Source organism: Pongo abelii, chromosome 7 (genome assembly GCF_028885655.2).
Source record: "Pongo abelii isolate AG06213 chromosome 7, NHGRI_mPonAbe1-v2.0_pri, whole genome shotgun sequence".
NCBI lineage: Eukaryota > Metazoa > Chordata > Mammalia > Primates > Hominidae > Pongo > Pongo abelii.
Genome location: NC_071992.2, coordinates 138,648,214 through 138,673,225, shown reverse-complemented (window position 1 = coordinate 138,673,225; position 25,012 = coordinate 138,648,214). Strand labels below are relative to the sequence as shown.

Genomic DNA, 25,012 nt, shown 5'->3' with positions numbered 1-25,012 from the left:
GTCGGCAGGGAACTCTAATTAGATTAATGATTAGAGCTGAAGGTGCCAGGTTCAGCTCCAGGTGCTTTATATTATACTGTAACTCATTTAATTTTTGCAACAACTACATGACACAAGTACTGTTATTACCCATGACTTACAGGTTAGAAAACTAAGAAACAGAGAGGTAAGTCATTTTCCCAGGGTCACATGGCTTGTGGGGCTGGGTTTTAACCCAGGCAGCCTACCTCTGGAACCTATGAGTTTAGCCATGATGCAAAACTGGCTTCCAGGTTAGTCACAGGATTGACTTTACTTGCTCATGCTTGTTCTCTGCACACCATTCCCTCTCCTGCTCATGCTCTCCCATTCTATCTCTCCCCTCTCTTTCCATTGCAGAATGGAATAGAACATAAAGGAGATGAAGACATATCACATTTCATAGATCATGAGAAGACAAAGTGAACTCAGGTCTTTCCTTAACTAACTCCGATGGGCCAAGCAGCAAGTGCACACCAGTTTAATGGAAGCTGAGAAAAACCCTGAGCAGAGTTGAGATGAAATTGTTATACTAAGCACAAGATCCTGGACCATGCATGTTTATAGCAAGAGAGTAGAAGTTGGGGATATCCATTGGCAGAAAACTCTCTCTCTTTCTTTCTAATGTGAGAATATTCAGAAAGAAGGTATACAAAAGGCAGTTTTTTAAAGCAATGACTTCTCCTAAGTTTTCACTTTTGGCAATAGTGTTTTCGTGATATGAGCATTAGCTAGTCATAAATATAGTTTTAAGCTTGGTTTTAATAAATTTTAAATGATAGCTAATATTTAAAGCAATTAGTGTATGCCAGGCATTGTTATATATTATTTTACTGTATTAATCAATTTGGTCTTTTTAACAACTAAGAAAATTATATATAACTATTTTACAGATGAGAAAACAGAAGAGTTGTGAGAGGCCAGATCACTTGCCCAAGTTCACACAGTCACACAACTGGCACAAAGTACTGCTTTGAAGCCAAATTGACCAACTGCAGAGCCCATTCTCTTAACCCTTTCTATAACAAGAGTACCTGTATCTGTTTGCCTGGCATATAGTAGGCACTCAATAAACATTAGTTTATTTATGGAATTACATGAATTCTTGTTGGGAATGTTTGCCAATACAGATCCCATCTTTTAAAAAAATTAGGATAACTATGACATTAAAATGAAAAGTTCAAGCCAGAATTGGGAAGTAGAGCAGAAATAAGAGCCACAGAAACTTTCACAATAAGAGCATCAGCTTTTTCACAGCCCACAAGTCATTTCAAGCCATTTTCCAAGCATGCCTCTGTGATGGTCCTAGGGACATTTAGTGCTTGAAGTATATTATTCGATGAGTGCAATTCACATTTATCTTTCAAAAGTTCCTGCTTAATAGCCTCTGATATGAAGTTTGTATACTTCCTCTTCAGTTATCAAGGACTCAGTTCTCCCTCTCCAAGCTGACAAGCAAACTACACCAGGTAAGGAAGACTTCATTTAAGACTTTTGCAATAGAGGATGAAGATTGAACTCAATTCTGCTCAAACAAAAGCAGGCTGATTTTTGAGCACTGGGTGAGCTAGTGGAAAAGTCCTGGAAGACTTTAGCAGGGTGATTAGTCAATTTGATTAGGCCATCTGTGTTTGCTAACTGTTGCTTGTCTAAGTTAAGCTCCTGTTCTCTCATAGAAACTGGGAGATGGGGTCTCTATCTTTCTTGATAATTACATTTCAAAGGGAGAGCTCCCAGGTCCTTGAGAAAGACATTCTTGGGTTATAAAACTGGTGGGAGGTTGGGAGAAGATTTGCATCTCAAAGAGTCAAGAAAGAATTTACAATTAAAAGTTTCCTACCATAAATGATCTGAGAAAAGGAGGTCAGGGGCCTCTAGTCAGGAATAAATCTTTCTAAAGTTGAGTCAAGCTGGGGAGAACTTTAGTGGTGTTTTGGTCATAGCACAAACATCTTTTATACTGGCTTTCATTGTATTATAACCAGGTCTTTTGCCTCATAAAACACAAGCCTCTTAAATAGTAAGTCTTGGCCTGACTGCGTCAAGCTCAGTGCCATGCTCATTGAAATACCCAGTAACTGTTTATTAAATGAATCTATAAAGACCCCAAACACACATAAAAGCCCTGGGGTACCTGGCTGTTTACTTCTATTTCTATCCTGAAATGCCTTTTGCTGTAGACTTTAACAGATATGAAACTGAAAGGAGAGTTTCTCTTGTGTAATTTTCCTTTCAAGTAAATCGAATTGAAAGAGTCTTGCTGAGAGAAAATGTTAGGAGTTAATCTTATTGCTGATGACAATCATGTCTAAAATGTCCTCTTCTATAAGCACCTATTTTCTCTCTGCTTGTTGATAGAGCTCTCTTGTTAGGTCCCTTTGCCTTCTGGCTGCCCTATCAGTATCCTATATGTATCCTATATACACATGTGATATAGTCTTTATCCAGGATAGTGTTGTAAGAAGAGCACACCAAATAAAGAAGCAGAAGGCTTGGGTCTGAAGTGCCTGGGTCTGTTCCAACTTAGTTCTTCTTCTTGTTTGAGACAGGGTTTCTGTTGCCAAGCTGAAGTGCAGTGGTGTGATCATAGCTCACTACAGCATTGACCTCCTGGGCTCAGGAGATCCTCCTGCCTCAGCTTCCTGAGTAGCTGGGACCACAGGCACATGCCACCATGCCCAACTAATTTAAAATTTTTTTTTTTTTTTTTTTTGTAAAGACAGGGTCAAACTATGTTGCCCAGGCTGGTCTGGAATTCCTGGGCTCAAGTCATCCTCCCACCTGGGCCTCTTAATGTGCTGAGATTATACAGGCATGAGCCACTGTACCCAGACTCCAACTTACTTTTTGAAGGAAAATATTCTACACTGAGTGGCCGCATTGGCTTATGGACAAAGAATACACATTAGGCTATTTCACATTAAAACTGCAGTTTCCAGAATCTCTTGGAAAGTTCAAAGCCCTGTTCTGTTGGAAGACTGTCATCTCGTGCAACAATAGTTCTCGTCATTCCTCCACGCTCAGCCTGCTCCATTCATATATATCATCTGCCTGGTGCACGGTTGGCCCAATTTCTTCCTCTTTCCAGGACTCAATTTCTTCATTTATTAAGTGGAGCAGGTCTAGAGGAGGGGGAATAATACTTTGTAGGAAATTTAGGAGGATAAATGGAATTTTATTAATGGTATTAATGGTCCATGTTACTTACACATTTCATATGCAGGTTTTATTTTTATTGCTGGTATGGAATAAATATATTGCTTGGCTCTGCTTGTCAGACAAATTTGATGGTAGCTAAACTATGTTGATTTTCTGCTGACATTGACCAGTTAACTCATTCAAAACACTCACAAAATGTACATTAAGACATTCCTTAAGGATCTTCTTAGTTGAGTAAACATAATATATCAGTCATCCAGCCTTCCATTCTTCCACCCACCATGTGTTTCCTTTATGGATTAAACATTATATCAAGTGTTAAAGGTACATCATCACTATACAATATCTAAGTTGACTGAACATTGACTATGCAATGATTACATTAGTTCGTTATTTCACTTAATCTTTACAACAGTCATATAATTTAAATAATATTTGCATTTTAGAACGAGGAAACTCAGGCTCAGAGAAATTAGACAATGTTCTCAACATTCCCAGGACTGTTAGGTGGCAAAAATTAGAATACATTAACAATACATAGTATTCACCTTCAAGAAATTCATAGTTTTATAGGGGAAGACTAAAGAGTATTCTTCAAATTTTTACTGATTTTAACACATTATAAACTTTAATAAATTTCCTCTAATCTAAGCTTCAACTAATCCAGCTAGGTTGACATATCTCTTTTTCCAATCCTGTAGTAACTAAAATAAAACAGAGAAATAGTTACTATAGCTCCATTGTATAAAGTTAATATTGAGAAATTATTAGCAACATTAATTTTCTTTTTGGTCTCTGAAGCTAAAAGTATTTTCATTTCTCCTTTGCTTTCTCCAAAATGCACACAAATTTTGGACCCTATGTGTGCCTTTTGGTGAGGTTGGGATATGTAAAATGTGAAGAACTTTGCTACTTAGACTGCATCTACAGCTCACCTTTTGAGCAAACCATTAGCCTATATAGAAGATATTAAGAGTCAGCCACTGCGCTTTAATAAATAAGACACTTTCCTACCCTGGCTGACATAATTGGGCTATTCAGGTTTTTCCTTTCTCCCACCCTTCTAAAATATTTTCTGCTTCTCTAGAAGTTGATTATTCAGCTTTGTGTAGTACCATATTGCTTATGTTCACCCTGTATTTTACCATGTGGAACCTGGAATGATTTCTTAGAAGAAAGACTATTTTTCCATTCTCTAGTTTCCATTACGTTCTCTTCAGACTTATTGTTCTACTTTTTCTTCATTTTCTCTCTTCAATAATGTTTAAGACAAAAAAGTCCCCCTTTCTTCCTGAAAGGGTGCCATCAGTAGCAACAGACCTCAAAACTCCTCAATGGCAGACCTATATCTCTTGGTACAATTTTCTTGGGTTACATCAAATTGTGGAACTCCCCTAATAAAAATCTTTCAACTGAGCTTCTCAAGGCCCATTAGGATAAATTCCAAGCTCTTCATTTCAAGATCACAATAAGCTCTTTATAATTTGTCCCTGCTTGCTGGGGTTTTATATTTTACCACTTTCTCCCTTGAGCATGAAGCTCAATTTTCATTCTGAATCTTCATTTCTTCAAAGGCAGAAGCTACCACTGGCCTTTGAAATCTTTTGCCCCTATTTTAATGTCTTTTGCAGGCTTTTAATACCTATTTATTTAAAGCTGATTCTTGTTATTTAAGGTATTTATGTTTTATAAAGTTGCTGCAACACTACATTAGCAGATATTAAACCATTGCTTCTAGAGGATATGTACGTAAAGATTATAATCTTAAATCCTAAAAATAACTCATCCTGGTAGATTCTGTTTTCTTTATTTTACGAAAGAGTAAACAAGGTCCAGAAATGTTAAGTGACTTGGCTGAAGCTGCCCTGCTAACAGGGGCCGGAGTTGAGATTGAAACCCGATTCAGCTGGAGCAGTGTTGGAGCTCTTTGCACCAGGTGGTGCAGTCCTTACAACTCCATCCTCTACTCGTGTCTATATAAGAGCTGAAACAAAGAGGAAGGGTTCCACCTGGTTCATGCTCACCTGCAAACATGTGAGTTGAGGCAGTCAAAATGCACACCATTCTGAGCATGTCTGTAAATGATGGGAAAGTGCTATAAGTATTGATTCTGGGGTTCCAAGCACATTTTAGTGATAGATTATTTTGCAAATACAGAATCTGCTAATAGTCGGAATTGACTGTGCAAGCCTCAATTGCTACTCTTAGAATGGGTTACATATTCCTGCTGGTTGCTTTTGAACTTCCTGTGTTATAACCTTTATCATACAGTATTGGAATTGCCTATTTCATTATCCTCCTACCCTGTGAGAGTATATAATATACAAGAATAGGGAGTTTCCTCTATTATTCTTCTTGTTCTCCAGGTCCTGTCCCAGCACTTGACATATAGCAGAAATCCAAAAAGTGCTTGTTGACTATGCAATCTAATGAAAACACTACAAAGCATAATACAAACAAATGGTAGGAAGTGGTACCCCTCTATTACATCACCAAGATTGTACTACTCATGCTATATGGGTTTCACACTGCTGTGCTTATACAACCACCTTAGTACTGGGGGCTAGCAAGTCTTTGGTTAGAAACTTACCAACAAAGACAAATGGACAAGTGCTTTGAGGATGTTTTGATCAACTTTCCTACAGTTCTTGTGAAAGGCAATGATAATGAAACAACTTTGAGGCTCTGGGTGTTTCCTCCATTGTTTTCTTATATCAGGAAAGCCTTTAACAGATATAAGTGGAGTCATTATTTCAAAGAGTTCTTGTATTAACTTTAACTAGAAGAGATTTCTTCTTTTACCCAACACACCCATAAAATAATAGATGTGTAAGAAGCTTAAAAGGGAGGCTGACAAGTCCAATTTCCACATCTTATCTTTGAATATAGAGAAATTGTCCAAGTGGCACATATTTTGAAATGCTAGTCACTGAAGTAGTTTGAAAAGGTCAAAGTCAAACTGCTTTGTCCTGTGATTAATTGTAACCATGCCCTTCTACTAGTGGAGGGACAATTATCTTGTAGAAAGAACAAATATATTGCAATAAGAGGAGTAAACTTTTATTTCAATGGGAAAAATTCTCATTTTGATACAATAAAATTCGTTAAAAACCTATCATGTCACATCTGATAGAAAATGAACCCACTCATGATTGATATGATTATGACTAACATTGAATAAGTCTAAGAGGCATTTCTCTTGGACCTCCACTCTGTTGGTGATGTCCAAGCTGCCATGAGGAAATTTGCTCTGGCCACATACCAAGTCATCATAGGAACCATGGACTGAACTCCAGTCCTCTGGCTCTTAGGCAATTGCCTTATACATCACATTGCCCTTCTAATCTCAGCCATGTTTATCTTGAGAATAAAGCTTGGCAAGATGTAATGAAAATGTGGTCATTCCAAAATTTTTATGAAAATAAATGATTTTCTCATTTCAATATTGAATTTCTTTCTGAGTTCTCACTCTTTTTATTTAACCATCAGATGAGGGTCTCAAAAATTAGATTTTTTTTTGGCTAATTTTAGTAACTTAGTTACGAAATTAAAATATAACATTTGTTATAACATTGATTTAATCCTTCTAAGCAAGAGAGCTCTTGAATAGGTTCAAGATTGTTTGGGAAGGAATTACTGACCACTTGCCAATGATAACTGCCAATGATAGACAGTAAAATAGCCCCTGGTGACAAGTCTTCAAGGTGAACTTAATTGGAAATAATTTGCATTGATCTTATTTTCCTCTGCCATGATGAGCTATGCTGTAAGAATGTAGATGTGAAATGTTCTTGCTTAGAATTGGTTATTTCTAACTCATTCTGTTGGGTTTTTAATTTTTGTAGCCAAAGGAGTAAGGACAAGTTAGAATGTGCAGAATGTTAGTAGTTTAGAAACCTAATAATTTGGCAAGTTTGTTTTTTAGCACCAATGATAATTTCATTGATGTCTTTAAATGTACATTGTTCCTGAGTTTTTCTTTTTAAACGTTTTATTTCTTCTTAGGCGTAATCGGTATCAAAGCCACTGTACTTTTTTGTCAAATATTTATGGGGTAGTCCTAGACAACCACATCCCTCAAATACTTTGTCCTTTCTTCTTTTCTTTCTTTTTGTCTTCCCCACCCCACAAAGTTTCTATATAGTTTTGTTAATTTTTCTTTCACCTCCACATTCTATCATCTTTCCATTTTTTGTCTCTCCTTTTATACCCCATGCTTGTCATCTGTGACCCAAGCCACTAAATAAAGGGAAACTGATAAATCAGAGCTACTTCTTAGATATTTTTTAAACAATTTAGACCCTCAAGTTAACTTCTGTAATAAACCTAAATTTAAAATGACTGGACAACAATACCCAGAGGGTGTGTATTGTCAATTGTCATCATTTTTTTCCCACATTTTTGTTGATGGAATTAACAGAGAAAAGGTAAAAATGACTCTGAAGAGAAATATAATCTTAATATATTAGCTTAAAAATAAATCAATTAAAAAGAAAGAAAACAGGCATTCAAACTGATGGAGATTCTGATTCTTTTGAACCTTTTATGCTGGTCTCTTTTTGTTAGGTTTCATGCTTTATACACAGAAATAGTTGAAGAGTTCAAAGACCTGTTTAAGTACTAATTAAAAATTTTGTGGTTTCTAAACACTATTGGTAAGATTTGGAATTTTGTAGAAAAAACACTATTTATGATGCTTCTCCATAGTTAATCATTGGAATAAATTGCCAAAACAGTTACAAGAATTTAGAGGTTGATTTTCTTTTTGGCATAACCGTAAGTGTAAATTTGGTTATGCTGGCTTCTGCCGACCTCAGATCTTCTACTAATAAAATATTTTAAAATATGGCTTGCTATTTGCCCACTAAGAAGAGATATTTTGAAAGTTGTTATGGTATTCAAACAGATATTTAGGTCTAGAAGAAAGACTTTATAATGACTTTAATGTTCAAACATTGTCTAGTGTTGCTTGCATAATAATCAGTGTTACATAATTTATCAAAATAAACCCCAACACAAAAGAATTCTTGATTTTTTAAGGATAAACATAAATACAAATTCAAAAGTGAAGATTCTCAAGAATGTTATTACAATTATGACCCAGAGGATGAAAGTGCAAACTTTAAAGAACTACTCAAGACTTATTGAGGAGAATATTTTAGTTTATGTTTGCCCTTGAATGCATATTTTAGTTATGTTTGCCTAAACTTGCATGGTTGTGTGTGTGTGCCTGTGTGTGTGTGTGTGTGTGTAAAACAATTTCTGTAACTATTCAGTTGACTCAGTTGTGAAACATAGTCATTATGATGTGCTGGAAAACTGGAGACTAAAGATGTTAATCCTGTGACATACATGTCTGAATCTCTGGTGATTATAATGAATAAACCATTCAGTTGTATCCAATGTAACTACTCATTGTTGCCCTGGAACGTACACGAAACGTCTGCTAATAAGGGCACATGTGACTGTTGTAAATCCCCATTTATTCTGATTCTGGAATTCGAAGGAAAGAATATGGCAACAGTCCACGCCTCCCCAGTTCTCATGGGGTAACTGAACATAGAAAGGAAATGGTGTCTTTTTGCCCCACAGAACCAAAAGGAATTTTAACTCCTTTATTTATTCAACAGTTTTTGAACACACACATTGATGTAGACATGAGCTACCCATGGGTTTATGTTTCTGTCAGTTCCTTTTTCATTTGGAACTCAGGCCTGACTGTTTTTTAGTTAATGATGGGAACACATGTTCAGCTTGCTGTTTCTACTGAGTTTCAGTCAAATTTGCTGTCTGGTGACAGAATTATTTTCTTATTCCAACAACTCACTCTCTGCAGAGGAGTGAGAGTGATTTTCAAAAACATAAATCTGTTATAAAATGTTCCTAGTTACAGTCTCAAAATGTTATCAATTGCACTCAGAATTTAAAAAAAAAACCCTCCTCATCTCGTTCTACAAAATCCGAGATGATCTATCCAACATCATTTTATGCTAATTCCTTCCCAGACCACTCAGCTCCAATCAGCTGCTCAAACGCCCCAGGCTTCTTCCTGATGCAGAAACTTGGACAGGCTGTTTTTCTGCCTGAACACTGCCCCATAGTCTCATCTCAGCCTAGGTCTTTGCATGAAAATTTTTGTTTCCTCCTTTATTATTTTGTTTTGTTTTTTTTACATCTTTTTAAAACTTTAGTTTTTAAGACCAAGGGTACAGGTACAGGTTTGTTATACAGATTATTTCATCACCCAGGTGTTATACCTAATACCTGTTAGTTATTTTTCCTGATCATTTCCCTCCTCCCACCCTCCTTTCTCCAAGAGGCCCCAGTGTGTGTTGTTCCCCTCTATGTGTCCATGTGTTCTCTTTTCTTCTGAGGTCATTCTGATTGACCCACTAAGAAACTTCCATCATTTTCTCATAGTGCATTAATCAGGGTTCTCTAAGGAGACACAATACGATAGATGAATATATGAAGGGGAGTTTATTAGGAAAATTGACCCAGTGGATCATAAGGTGATCCCGTAATAGGCTATCTGCAAGCTGAGGATCCAGGAAGCCAGTCTGAGTCCTAAAACCTCAAAAGGAGGGAAGCTGATATTGTACCCTTCAGTCTGTGGCTGAAGGCCTGAGAGCCCCTGGCAAATCACCGGTGTAAGTCCAAGAGTCCAAAAGCTGAAGAACTTGGGGTCTGATGTTCAAGAGCAGGAAGCATCCAACACGAGAGAAAGATGAAGGCTGGAAGACGCAGCAAATCTGTTCTTTCCATTCCTGCTTTCATGGTAGCAGCTAATTAGATGGTGCCCAGACTGAGGGTGGGTCTGCCTCTCCCAGTCCACTGACTCATATGTTAATCTCCTTGGCAACACCCTCACAGACACACCCAGGAACAACACTGCACCCTTCCATCCAATCAGGTTGACACTCAATATTAACCATCACACATAGTATGCCCTTTATTCTTTATAATATTTATTATAATTCTAAATTATATATTTGCCTTTTAACTTTTTTGTTTGTTCCCAAGACTAAATTTAAAAATATTTCCTCTGTCATGGATTTTATACCTAAAACATATTCAATAAACAACGAGAATAACTAAATGAGTGGATGAACAAATAACTTCAGCACATGAGCAGAATTAAATAGCATAGGTTTCTACAAAGTGGCAAAAAGAAGCTAGAGATTCTTCCCAAGAACTTTCTCATCTCAATCATGAGGCATCTGAGGGACAAGCTCTGAATGAATAGATGTATTTTATATATATATTTTTTTTATTATACTTTAAATTCTAGGGTATATGTGTACAACTTGCAGGTTTTTTACATATGTATACATGTGCCATGTTGGTGTGCTGCACCCATTAACTTGTTATTTACATTAGGTATATCTCCTAGAGAATACTTGGACACAGGAAGGGGAACATCACACACTGGGGCCCGTTGTGGAATAGATGTATTATTTAAGGCAGGATAGATCCACTTCTTGCAGGGATGGTGGTAACTACTTAAATAGCCCAAATGAAACTCTTGATAGGTTACCAAGTCTCATGGTTAATATTAGGTGTCAACTAGATTGGATTGAAGGATGCCTAGATAGCTGGTAAAATGTTGTTTCTGGGTGTGTCTGTGAGGGTGTTGCCAGAGTTTATTGACATTTGAGTCAGTGGACTGGGAGAGGAAGACCCACCCTCAGTGTGGGTGGGCAGCATCTAATCAGTTGCCAGTGTGACTAGAACAAAGCAGGTGAAAGAAGGTGGAATGAGCTGGCTTGCTGAGTCTTCTGGCTTTCATCCTTTTCCCATGCTGGATGTTTCCTTCTGTTCCTCCCGCCCTCCCACCCTTGGACATCAGACTCCAGGTTCTTCGGCCTTTGGACTCTTGAACTTACACCAGTGGTTTGTTTGCCTGGGGCCCTCAGGCCTAAGGCCACAGACTGAAGGCTGCACTGTCAGCTTCCCTATTCCCTGCTTTTGAGGCTTTTGGACTCAGACTGAGCCACTCCTGGCTTCTTTCGTTCCCAGCTTGCAGATGGCCTATTGTGGGACTTCACCCTGTGATTGTGTGAGCCAATTCTCCCCTTTCATATATACATATATCCTATTAGTTCTGTCTCCCTGGAGAACCCTGATTAATACCCCAAGTGAGCAATAATTTTTTTTCCACCACAACCTGAAGAGGCACAATACATAGACTTGGGCTGTAGACACATATGGAAGGATGCTCTTGAATTCAAATATGAAAGCAGCACCTGAGAAACTGATTCTTGAGAAAGAAGGCAGTTTGAAACCAGCCCATTCTGGGTAGAGAGACTTGGAGTTGTACAGACCTGAAGCATTAGACTAATTATAAACCATGCATGTCTCCTACTGTGAAGAGATGATTTCATTCCACTGTTTAACACATGATAGTAAAGGGTGATAGGTGTAAGGAAAGATAATTTGGTGATATGGAGTATCGTAGTATGGAAACTGTATCAGTCTGCTTGGGCTCCCACTAAAAAATACCATAGACTCGGTGGCTTACACAACAGAAATTTATTTCTCACAATGTTAGGGGCTGGGAAGTCCCTAACTTGATTTGGTTTCTAGTGAGGGCTCTCCTCCTGGCTTATAGAAAGCTGCCTTCTTGCTGTGTCCTCATCTGGAAGATAGAAGGAGAGAGATCTCGCTCTTGCCACGGTCCTATAGGATCAGGGCTTCACCTTTAAGATTTCATTTAACCTTAATTATCTCTGAAAGACCTGTCTCCAAATACAGTCACATGGGTGTCAAGGCTTCAACATATGAATTTGAGCAGAGGGCGGGGTAATTCAGTCCATACTGGGAAAACACCCTAGTTGCTGAGCTAACATAGTAATAGAACACTAAGTCCCTGGTGTGTATCACACACTGACACAGAGCACTTTACATATTTATCTCATTTAATCCTTTTAATGGCCTATAAGGAGAGTCCTATTTATAGTGGCAAACTGAGACTTCGTGTTATATTTTAAAGCTTGTCTTTTACAGTCACTTAATTTTACTTGTAAACAAAATGTTTGCAAAAATTTATGTCTTTAATTCTATTCCTAATTTTAGGAATGTATGCACACTAATTGAAATAAGGTTATGGTTAGTGGCTTGAGTGTGAAGTCAACTTGCTATGATAGTACTTTCATCTTTAAGTGGACCAACATGATTTTCTACAACGAATAATTTAATAAATGTGGTTTCCTATAATTTTAAAAAAAAAACTCTCCAAGGTTACAAGTCCTTGTAATTATTAAACCAAATCTCTCTAAGTTTTAGATTTGTTCACCTCTCTGATGACATTGTATAGAATAACTATAGATAGAATTTATTTGTTTCGTATGTAAATATTTGCTCACCCTTTCCTTATCTACTGACAAATTTTAACAACCAGCTCAGGGTTTTGTTCCCTCCAGTACCTAAGCTAACTATTAGGTACTGGATGTGACAGTTGTTTCAGTGGCTTAGGGCTTCTAGTTTCATTTATAAATTCATCCAGAGCTGAGTTAAAGAATACGAGACTGATTATATATTTTATTCTACACTTACAATAGGGAAACTGAGACCCAGTGATTATAAAACTGTCTCACAACACTCCCAGCAAGAAAAGTAACTTGAAGCTCAAGCTCATTCCCGTAAGATGCATTGTCTTAACCACCCCCCTCTTTTTTTTTTGTATGTTGCTGAGGATGCTCTACTTTTCTTAATCTGTAGAATAATTTTCTGACTTAATAAGTTTTCTTCCAGAGAATTTTCAAGTACTCCTCTAATGTTTCTTATCCTTTATGGGCTCTCTTTCTCTTCCCCTCATTTTCTTTAACTATTTATTCCAAACAAAACACAAAGAAAGTTTGACTACCAAATTCTCCTCTCTGGTATCTGGTTTTTTGTGATGACTTATTTTTAATCATGAATATATTCCTGTGTATGATTTGGCTGTGTCCCCACCCAAATCTCAACTTGAATTGTATCTCCCAGAATTCCCACGTGTTGCGGGAATGACCCAGGGGGAGGTAATTGAATCATGGGGCTGGTCTTACCCATGCTATTCTCGTGATAGTGAATAAGTCTCATGAGATCTGATGGGTTTATCGGGGGTTTCCACTTTTTCTTCTCTCTCATTTTTCTCTTCCTGCTGCCATGTAAGAAGTGCCTTTCACTTCTCACCATGATTCTGAGGCCTCACCAGCCATGTGGAACTGTAAGTCCAATTAAACCTCTTTCTGTTCCCAGTTTTGGGTATGTCTTTATCAGCAGTGTGAAAATGAACTAATACATCTTGTTAAAATTGATAAATTCCAGGATTTCTTGCTTTGTGGTTGGACTATAAAACATACGTGATCATTGTGGTTCAGGATCTTGGCCAAATTCTGAATTAAAGGGGTGTCTAAGTGAATGGTCCCTTTGGTGACTCCTGGGAAAATCTGAAGTTCATGCATGCAGTTCCAGGTTCCATTTCTAGGTACTAAAGGCTTGTAAATTCATCTTCAAAAATAGTAGGTTTTTGTCTCTTGGGAGACTCCTGAGGACCATAACTCTTAAATTTGCTCTTGATTTCACAGTTTTGACAGTTATTGTTGCCCTATTTTAAATGCTCTTAATGATTTTTTCTTTTTAAAGATTTTCCTTTGTGGTAATGATGTTTGCAAGTATTGGAAAAGAATTATTCTCCCTCTTAGTTTTTTCCATATAACCTTTAATTCAAACTCCTGGATATGATCTGTAGAGTTAAAATGTGTTTCTAACACAGGAAAGAATGCTCCTTAAGTGCCTGTATTAGTCAGGGTTCTCTAGACACACAGACTTAATAGGATATATACATACATATACATATGTATGTATATAAAGGGGAGTTTATTCAGGAATATTAACTCACACGATCACAAGGTAAGGTCCCACAATAGGCCATCTGCAAGCTGAGGAGCAAGAAAGCTAGTCTGAGTCCCAAAGCTGAAGAACTTGGAGTCCAATGTCTGAAGGCAGGAAGTATCCAGCACAGGAGATAGATGTAGGCTTGGAGGCTAGGCAAGTCTAATTTCTCCATGTTCTTCTGCCTGCTTTTATTCTGGCCATGCTGGCAGCTGATTCGATGGTGCCCACCTGGATTGAGGGTGGGTCTGCCTCTCCCAATTCACTGATTCAAGTGTTAATCTCCTTTGGCAACACCCTCACAGACACACCCAGGAACAATACTTTGCATCCTTCAATCCAATCAAGTTGACACACAGCATTAACCATAACATTGTCTCTTCTGTGCTGCTCCATGTTTTGAAGAAAGATGCTTAGATGATTTTTGCCATAGCATATCAAGCCAGGGTATAGGAACTATTGAGAACAAACAGAGACTTGCAGAGGACTGGCTGCATTTAAGCATTTGCACAGTGCACAGACAGCAAAGCTTTCCTTGGCTGTCCTACCATGTAGGACATGAATTTTGCCCACCTGCTGAGTGTAACTCACATGTTTCCCATCTTTAATGTAAGCTTCAGGTTCAATGGGTCAATATTCATCTCAGCAGATAGTTTTTCTGAGGTCTCAGTTTTCTCCAATGTTCCACTGTAAGCACATAAAAGTAGTGCAGCACTGTGTAAGCATAGTATCACCTAGAATGTTTTGTTTGAGGTATGAGTTTTAATTTATCAGAAACTGTGCACAGTCCCTAAAAGTCTCTAATTTCACAAGGAATTATGAAGCACTACATTTGTTCTATTGGAACACTAAGAAGTAAAGACTGACCTATCAAACTCTGAATTGCAAGTAACCCTCCCCTGGGCAAGAGGCACTTTTTTCATCTTTTTATCCCTGGAGGCTATGCTGGTACCTAGTACATAGTAGTTGGTTAATGAGTATATATTAAGTGAATATAGAAATGTTCAAATATTCCTAATATAGCTCAGGTGGGACAATTCTCCCATCCACACAATTGCATCTTCCAAACCTGGTTTAATGCCACACTCAATAAAAAGGAAAGAAGATTTTACTGCAGTGTTCTAGGGGAATGAGCAAGCAGAACCAGATTTTACAATCAATATATCCGATTTTCCTTCACAAGGTTCCTTTCCCGTGACTGTTACTCATCTTCATTCTTTCTCATAGCTCTTATCTTGCTTTTACTTGATGCCTCTCTTTCTAGAAATTCCAGTTTTGTTGTAGGTGAGTCAGCTTTGAATTCAACTTATGAACTTTACTCAGTAAAACATAAATGCAGTCATTAGCCAGACTGTGACTCCTTCTTTTTTCTTAAGTATGCTCTTTGGTAGCAGGGCAGGAGGTGGGAATCTCATCTTTTTGTAACCCATGGTCCCCAGTTTCGGGGATACACTGTGAAAAACTACCTATTTGTAACTGTTGCACCTTGAGTTCTTGCTGTTTCAAAAAGTTCCAGGAAGAAGCTCAGCCCTGGAAATACAAAAACATCTCGTTTGGATCAAAAAATACCTGAGTAGGAAATTAACTTTGGGGAACTCCCCTCATTACCATACTAAAAACCCTGCCCAGGGAGGAGCTTATTCTTCATTCTCTGTATATGCAATATATGTAGAAGCATGATCTGCGACTGTGCCTGTACCGACTTTACTGCACCTCTTCATGCAATGATGCAGCCAACCAGCCCAATAAAAGCCCTGTTTTCACCGTTATTCAGGAGGGCACTGCTTTGAGGGGACTATCCTGACGTCCTTACTTTTGAAAGTAATAAAATCCCCTTGTTAAATCCTCCTTGGTTGTGGTCATTGGACTGTCACCCAGCAAGCAATAAAGCTCACCCATTGTGTGGGTAACATTTTCACTTCAAGCATACAATTTATATATGTCCAGTAAATTCTCTTCCAAAGGAGAAATTCTACTGCTGGAACAATGAAGTTCAACCATAATATTCCTCCAATTATTTTCATTTTCTTTCTTTGGCTTCTTAATCTACCTCTGGGACAAATTCTAGTTTGGCATGGAAGGGATTCTGATTCTTAATTATTTATCTGAATTACAGTAATTTTAGTTGTTAACAGAACTTCTTTATTACTGTAAAAGATTAGGGATTATGTTCCAACTCTGTTACAAAATAACTGTGTGACCTCAATCACTCTAAAACTCTATGTTCTTCTGTAAAATCGAGCTCTTTAGAATTAAACCAGTCAGTGGTTCTCAATCTCAGTTGCACATTGAACTCATCAGGGAGTTTCACAAAATATGACGCCTGATTTAATTTGTATGAAGTAATTCTCAAGCATCTAGATTTTTTAAAGCTCCCCAAGTGATTTTAATGCACAGTTGAGGTTGAAGATTACTAACCCAAGAGCTATGGTGATAATTAAATTAATGTGTATGGAAACACTCTGATAAACTGAAAAGGATTATATGAATATAATTTACTTCTAGAGTTTTTATTAAAGTAAAACTGATAAGGCATTCTAAAGTCTTTCTTTCAGGCCTGTAGGTAGAAGAACCGAGCTGTCTCAGTTTACCCAGAACTTTCTTGGTTTTAATACTAAAAATCCCATGTCTCGGGAAATCCGTCTGTCCTAGGCAAAATTTGAGAGTTTGTCACCCTAACTGCAGCTGTTATTGCACAAGTGAGATTTCAGATTTACAGAGTTCAAGAAGAATGTATTATCTCTTTTCTATTTCTTACAATGCTGGGATATTCAATGGAGCTATAAGTTAAAAGAACAGAACTCCTATCTGAATTGAATTGAATGTATTTAAATGTTTCACTGCCTTCTCTCTGCCTCTAAAAAACCCTTTCTATATTCTTTTCCTTGTTTTCCATATTTTTATTTAGGATAGTTTCTCAACCTGAAAAGTCTTTCTTCTCCATCTTTATCTACCCAACTTTTAAGGTTTTTGGGATTTGGGTGATTATCTAATTGTGGATAGTTTCTCAACCTGAAAAGTCTTTCTTCTCCATCTTTATCTACCCAACTTTTAAGGTTTTTGGGATTTGGGTGATTATCTAATTGTGGAAGAAAAAAGTAAGGCAGGAAATAGCATTTGTGTTGAAAATTACCTTGGTGATGATTTTTCCCCCTTAAAAATATAAAATTTACACTAACATTTAGAATCAAATAGTGAGAATGGGTATGCTTAAAACATGTCCTATATAAAAAAATGACTTTCTAGAGGTCACTTTGTCCCAGCTGGCATAATGGTTTGATTTAGTAAATTTGCTCTGATAAGTAAAGTAGATCAATTGATTCAGTAATAATTAGGACCCTACTTTGCTGCCTGGCCCTGTTAGGAGAAGTCAAGCCAATGAAAGCCTTGCCCTTAAATAATGGGATGATGCGTATGCGTTTGTTTCTGTTTTGTGTGCATGTTTGTGTGTGCTGGTGTGTGTGCTTGTGTATGTGCTTGTGTGATAGTAGTGCTGGGTGATAGGGATGAAGTTTTCTTCTGTGCCACTGATATAGTTTGGCTGTGTCCCCACCCCAATCTCATCTTGAATTGTATCTCCCATAATTCCCATTGTTGTGGGACTCAGTGGGAGATAATTGAATCATGGTGGTGGTTTCCCTCATACTGTTGTCATGGTAGTGAACAAGTCTCATGAGATCTGATGGTTTTATAAGGGGAAACCCCTTTCGCTTGGCTCTCACTCTTCGCTTGTCTGCCACCGTGTGAGATGTGCCTTTCACCTTCTGCCATGATTGTGAGGCCTCCCCAGCCATGTGGAACTATACGTCCGCTAAATCTCTTTATTTTGTAAATTTCCCAGTCTCGGGTATGTATTTATCGACAGCATGAAAATGGACTCATACAAGAGATTCTCTGTCATTGTCTGAATCTAGCTCCTTGTTGAAAGGGAAATCTGAGTTATGCATTTTCAATGCTTTCAGATCTCATGGAATAAAGGCAACCATAGAAGGGTGGGGAAGACACTGAATATTAGTAGACAACATCTAGCAAATTACCACATTGACTTTAACTTTATAACTAGGGAAGACAACTGACTCCATATAAGAAAATTACTTTCTGGTAAAATTTGACTTTAATGTTAATGATTTGAAGTCATAAGCGGTGCACTCCTTGGCTCCTATGATTGTCCAGGGAACAGACTGAAGGAAGGTCATCACCCATCTCACTGCCTGGAGCATGCCATGCACTCAATCAATGGTGGTTGTCATTACTGTTAGAGCAGCATGACAGGCAATTAGCTCTTGGCAGCATATTTAGGCCACAAGCCTGAGTCACTCAGGAAACTTGGGCATTGGCCACAGATATCAGTGTCACTACCACATAGAAAATGGACAGCTGATTGGAAAAACAACATGTTGAGCTTTGGTCTTTTCACATCATACTCTACACCTCATTGCCCAGCATTGCCAACATTTTTGAATTTATCCTTGAAGATTCTCTCTCTCTCTCTCTCTCTTTCTCTCGATGTTCTCAGTTTATTCAACAAATGCTTATTGAGTACCTGCTGTATGAAAAAGCACTGTCCTGGGAACCAATGAAATAGAAATTTGACAGTTAATGGCTACCTTTATGGGACTGATAATGAAGCAGGGAGAGAAGCAAATGTGTGTGTGTGTGTGTGTGTGTGTGTGTGTGTATTTGGGCACCTGGTGCATATTATGCCATAGGTACTGGTGATGAAGCTGCAATAATAATTTTATCCTTTGTGGGAATGTGTTGGTATAGTAGGAGGGCTACGACAGGTATGAAAGAGAGCTTGGGGGGATTTAGATATTAAAGAGTTCATAAAAGGAAGAAATGCATTCCTGCTGGATTTGCTGCTAAACATTTTAAAGAGAGTCAAAAGGTGAAGAAATTGAAAAAATTAATAATATTGGGGCAATCCCAAGGACACAGGTGCTAACTTAAAGGGATTCCTACTGGAAAAATCTAGGACAATTTGAGTGCAAAATAATCAACAGTAGTAAATGGTCAACCATCAAAAATCAGTAATCTACTAATTTATCTTAATAATAAATAGGTAGATAGGTGGAAGATGGGGGTGAAAGGAGTTATTGCTCACAGTTCTTGCTAACTGGTAAATGTAGAGAGAGTGTGGGATATGGAAAATCATTTTACAATAATTATAATAAAGAGTGTTTCAGGCAAAACTTATCAGTTAAATGTTTAATCGAGGCAGAAATTTTTATAAGAGGCAGCATGTTCACATTCTTATAAAGTGTTTCTCCCAACTGCTTATTAGTTGTGAAGGAAAAATAAAAAGTAACCATACAATAATTTTAACAATGTATATTACCATTAGCAATGTATGAGTTGGTCTACATTCTTGTCTGTTTGAATTTTAGCTGTTTTCATGAGCTTGAACTCTGGCAACTCAAAAAGCCAGAGTGTCTTCTTACCTCCAAACAATTGCACTAGTTTCCCTGCAATGGTTCTTAACCAGGGTAAAATGGCTGACATGACAGAAACAGAATTCAGAATATGGATACAAATGAAGATAGAGATTCAGGTGAAAATAAAATACTCAATCTGAGGAATCTAAGGAATACAATAAAATGATACAGGAGATGAAAGATAAAATGGCCACTTTAAGAAAGAACCAAACTGATCTGAGAGAGATGAAAAATTCACTTCAAGAATTTCAGAAGCAGAATAGACCAAGCTGAGAAAAGAATCTCAGAGTTTGAGGACTAGTTCTCCAAAATAACTCAGTCACATCAAAATAAAGAAAAAAACAATAAAGAATGTGAGAAACCTCTGAGAAATATGGGATTATATGAAGAGACAAAATCTGTTACTCATTGGCATCCCTGAAAGAGAGAGAGAGAGAAAGCAAACAACTTGGAAAACATATCTGAAGATATCATTCATGAAAATTTCCCCAACCTCACTGGGGAGGCCAACATTAAAATTCAGGAAATGCAGAGAACCCCTGTGAAATACTATACAAGACAACCATCCTTAAGACACATAGTCATCAGATTCTCCAAGGACAAAATGAAAGAAAAATTGTTAAAAAAGCAGCTAGAGAGAAGAGGTAGGTCACTTACAAAGGGACCCCCATCAGGCTAACAGTAGACCTTTCAGCAGAAAACCTAAAGCCAGAAGAGATTGGAGGCCTATATTCAGTAATTATAAAGAAAATACATTCCAACCAAGAATTTCATATGCAGCCAAACTAAGCTTCATAAGCAAAGGAGAAATAAGATCCTTTTCAGACAAATAAATGCTAAGAGAATTCATTACCACCAGGCCTGTCTTAAGAGATATTAAGGGAGTGCTGAGTATGGAAATGAAAGACCGTTACCAGCTACCACAAAAACACACTTAAGTACATAGACCATCAACACTGTAAAGCAACCACACAATCAAGTCTGCAAAGTAACCAGCTAAGAACATGATGGCAGGATAAAATATGCATATATCAATATTAACCTTGAATGTAAATGGGCCAATTAAAAGGCACAGAGTGGCAAGTTGGATATAGAAGCAAGAAACAACTGTATGCTGTTTACAAGAGACCCATCACACATGGAATAAAAGCCATAGGCTCAAAGTAAAGAAATGAAGAAAAATCTACCAAGCAACCTGAAAAAAAGCATGGGTTGCTATTCTAATTTCAAAGAAAAAAGACTTTAAGCCAAAAATGATAAAAAATGACAAAGAAGGGCAGTACCTAATGGTAAAGAGCTCAATTCAACAAGAACACCCAACTATCCTAAATATCTATGCACCCAACATTGGAGCACCCAGGTTCATAAAGCTGGTTCTTAGAGGCCTATGAAGAAACTTAGCCACACAATGATAGTGAGAAACTTCAACACCCCCCTTACAGTATTAGACAGATCATCAAGGCAGAAAACTAACAAAGATATTTAGGACCTGCACTTGATATTTGACCAAATGGACCAAACAGGTATCTACAGAATTTTCAACTAAGAAATAACAGAATATGCACTCTTCTCATCTGTATATGAGACATACTCTAAAATTGACCACATGATCAGGCATAAAACAATTCTCAGCAAATTAAAAAAAAACCCAAACAGAAATTATAGCAACCACCCTCTTGAACCACAGTGCAATAAAAATAGAAATCAATACTAAGAAAATTGTTCAAAACCATACAATTACATGGAAATTAAACAGCCTCCTCCTGAATAACTTTTGGGTAAACAACGAAATTAAGGCAGAAATTAAGAAATTCTTTGAAACTAATGAAACAAACATACAAACAAACAAACAAAGATACAATATACCAGAATCTCTGGGACACAGCTAAAGCAGTATTAAGAGGAAAGTTTACAGGACTAAACAGCCATATAAAAAAGTTAGAAATGTCTCAGTTGAACAACCTAGCATTGCTATTAAAAAAAAAAAACTAGAAAAACAAGAGCAAATCAACCCCAAAGCTAGCAGAAAAGAAATAATCAAAATTAGAGCTGAACTGAAGGAAATTAAGATGTGAAAAACCATAAAAAAGATCTATGAGTCCAGTTTTTTTTTGAAAAATAAATAAGATTGATAGACCACTAGCTGGACTAATGAAGAAAAAAAGAGAGAAGATCCCAATAAACATGATCAGAAATGACAAAAGGGACATTACCATCAACCCAAAAGAAATACCAAAAAACTCTCAGAGTACTATGAACACCTCTATGCATGCACAGAGACTAGAAAACCTAGAATAAATAAATACATTCCTGGAAATGTACAACCTCCAGAGATTGAACCAGGAAGAAATTGAGTTCCTGAAGAGACCAATAATGAGTTCTGTGATTGAGTCTGTAATAAAGGGCCTATTAACCAAAAAAGAAAAAAAAATTCCAAGACCAGATGGATTAACAGCTGAATTTTATCAGGTATAAGAGCTGGTAAAACAATGAACTGGTAAAGCTATTCCAAAGGTCATGAGGAGGAGGGACTCCTTCCTAACTCATTCTATGAGGCCAGCATCATTCTGATACCAAAACTTGGCAGAGACACAATAAAAAAGGAAAACTTCAGACCAATATGCTTGATGAACATTGATGCAAAAATCCTCAACAAAATACTAGCAAACAGAATCCAGCAACATTGTCAAAATGCTAATCCACCACCATCAAGTAGGCTTTAGCCCTGGGATGCAAGGTTGGTTCAATGTATGCAAATCAGTAAATGTGATTCATCACATTAACAAAAGCAAAACCAAAAACCACATAATCATCTCAATAGATGCAGAAAAGACTTTTGATAAAATTTGACGTCACTTCATGTTAAAAACCCTGAACAAACTAGGCAATGAAGCAACATACCTCAAAATAATAAAGAGTCCATCTGTGAGAAACCCACAGCAAACATACTGAATGGGCAAAACCTGTAAGCATTCCCCTTCAGAACGGGAACAAGACAAGGATGCCCACTCTCACCCCTCCTATTCAACATAGTGCTGGAAGTCCTAGCCAGAGCAATCAGGCAAGAGAAAGGAAAGGCATCCAAATAGGAAGAGAGGAAGCCAAACTATCTTTGTTTGTAGATGATATGATTCTATACTTAGAAAACTCGAAAGTCTCTGCCCTAAAACTCTGAGAGCTGATAAACAGCTTCAGCAAAGTTTCAGGATACAAAGTCAATGTGCAAAAATCACTAGCATTTCTATAAACCAAGAACATCCAAGCTGAGAGCCAAATCAAGAATGCAATCTCATTCACAATAGCCACAAAAAGTAAAATGACTAGAAATACAGCTGATGAGATAGGTTAAAGATCTGTACCATAAGAATTACAAAACATTGCCAAAAGAAATTGAGATACACAAGCAAATGGAAACACATGCTATGCTTTGTAAATGAATAATTAATATTGTTATAATGGCCATACTTGTCAAAGCAATTTATAGATTCAATGCTATTCCTATCAAATTATCAATGACATTCTTCACAGAATTAGAAAAGTCTATTCCAAAATTCATATGGAACTAAAAAAGAGTACAAATAGCCAAGGCAATCCCAGGCAAAAAGGACAAAGCATGAAGCATCACATTACCTGACCTCAAACTATATTACAAGGCTAGTGTAACAAAACCGGTATGGTACTGGTATAAAAATAGACAGAAAAGTGGAACAGAATAGAGAGCCCAGAAATAATGCTGCAAACATACAACCATCTGATCTTTCACAAAGTTGATAAAAACAAGCAATAGAGAAAGACTCCCTATTCAACAAATCATGCCAGGGTAACTGGGTAGCCATATGCAAAAGATTGAAACTGGACCTCTTCCTTACACCATATACAAAAATCAACTCAAGATGAATTAAGGACTTATATGTAAAATCTAAAACTATAAAAACTCTGGAAGATAACCTAGGAAATGCCATTTTGGACATCGACCCTGGCAAAGATTTCACAATGAAGATGCCAAAAGCAATTGTAACAAAACCCAAAATTGACAAATGTGATCTAATTAAACTAAAGAGCCTCTGCACAGCAAAAGAAACTATCAACAGAGTAAACAGACAACCTAGACTGGGAGAAAATCTTTGTAATCTATACATGTGACAAAGGTCTAATATCCAGAATTTATAAGTAACTCAAATCAGGCAAAAAATAAACATCCCCATTAAAAAGTGGGCAAAAGACATGAACAGACACTTTTCAAAAGAAGATGCACACACGGCCAACAGACATATGAAGAAATGGTCAACATCATTAACCATTAGAGAAATGCAGATCAAAACCACAATGAGATGCTATCTCATACCAGTCAGAGTGGCTATTATTAGAAAGTCAAAAAATAACAGATGCTGAAGAAGTTGTGAAGAAAAGAGAATGCTTATATATTGCTTGTGGGAGTGTAAATTAGTTCAGCCATTGTGGAAAGCTGTTTGGAGATTTCTCAAATAATTTTAAAAAGATCTATCATTCAACCCAGTAATCCCATTACTGGTTATATACCCAAATGAGTGTAAACCATTCTACCATAAAGACACATGCAAGTGTATGCTCATTGAAGTGCTATTCACAATAGCAAAGACATGGAATGAAGTCAAGTGCCCATTAATATTGGACTGGATAAAAAATATGTGGTACATATACACCATGGAATACTACACGGCCATAAAATGAATGAGATCATGTCTTTTCCAGCAATGTGGATGAAGCTGGAGGCCATTATCCTAAGCATGTTAACCCAGGAACGGAAAACCAAATGCTACATGTTCTCACTTATAAGTGAGAGCTAAACATTGCATACACGTGGATACAAAGAAGGGAACAACAGACACTGGGGCCTACTTGAGGGTGGAGGGTGCAAGGAGGGTGAGTTTTTATTCAAAAAACTACCTATCAGGTACTATGCTTATGATACTAGGGTGATGAAAGAATATGTACACCAAACCCCTGTGGCATGCAATTTCCCTATATAACAAACCTGCACGTGTACCCCTGAACCTAAAATAAAAGTTAATAAAAATAAGAAAATGTCTAAATCTTGGATATAATGGAAAATTATTCTTTTCCTTCTAATTTTGGGGTTCTTTCTTCTTTTCTGAAATCACAGACGAAAAGCACTCTAGCAAAATAGGAAGAAATGTCTATGCTTGGACAATAATCCATTCTAAGAGATTTATCAACAAAGAGCTAAAATGGTGAGGAATTTGAAGCCTTTCATTCTATTTTATTTTGATTGCTTTTAGGTCTGAGCCAACTTTATTAGATGTAGAGGAGTTTTACATCTGTCTCTAGCTTCAAAGGCATCTATTTTTTCAACCTCCCTAAATGAGAAAAACAGTCTGTTAGAGGTGTGCTAAAAGATCAAGGCTGCCAAGGCTATAAGTACCCCACTGACACAATATGATTTTCTGTGTCTATATTTTTTACTTACATCTGCAGGCTGTGGATAAGTGCCTGAAAAGTAATCCAATCTCAATCTTGGCATACAA

At 37.2% G+C, this 25,012-nt stretch overlaps 1 long non-coding RNA gene across 1 annotated transcript in view; it reads left to right on the top strand.

Moving 5' to 3' along the window:
- LOC129047527 (uncharacterized) overlaps positions 1–25,012 on the top strand; it is a 58,702-nt gene that overhangs the window by 6,194 nt on the left and 27,496 nt on the right. The window contains exons 3-4 of the long non-coding RNA XR_008509267.2: positions 379–665; positions 1,437–1,487. This is a non-coding gene — a long non-coding RNA (uncharacterized LOC129047527). The remainder of the gene's footprint in view (positions 1–378; positions 666–1,436; positions 1,488–25,012) is intronic.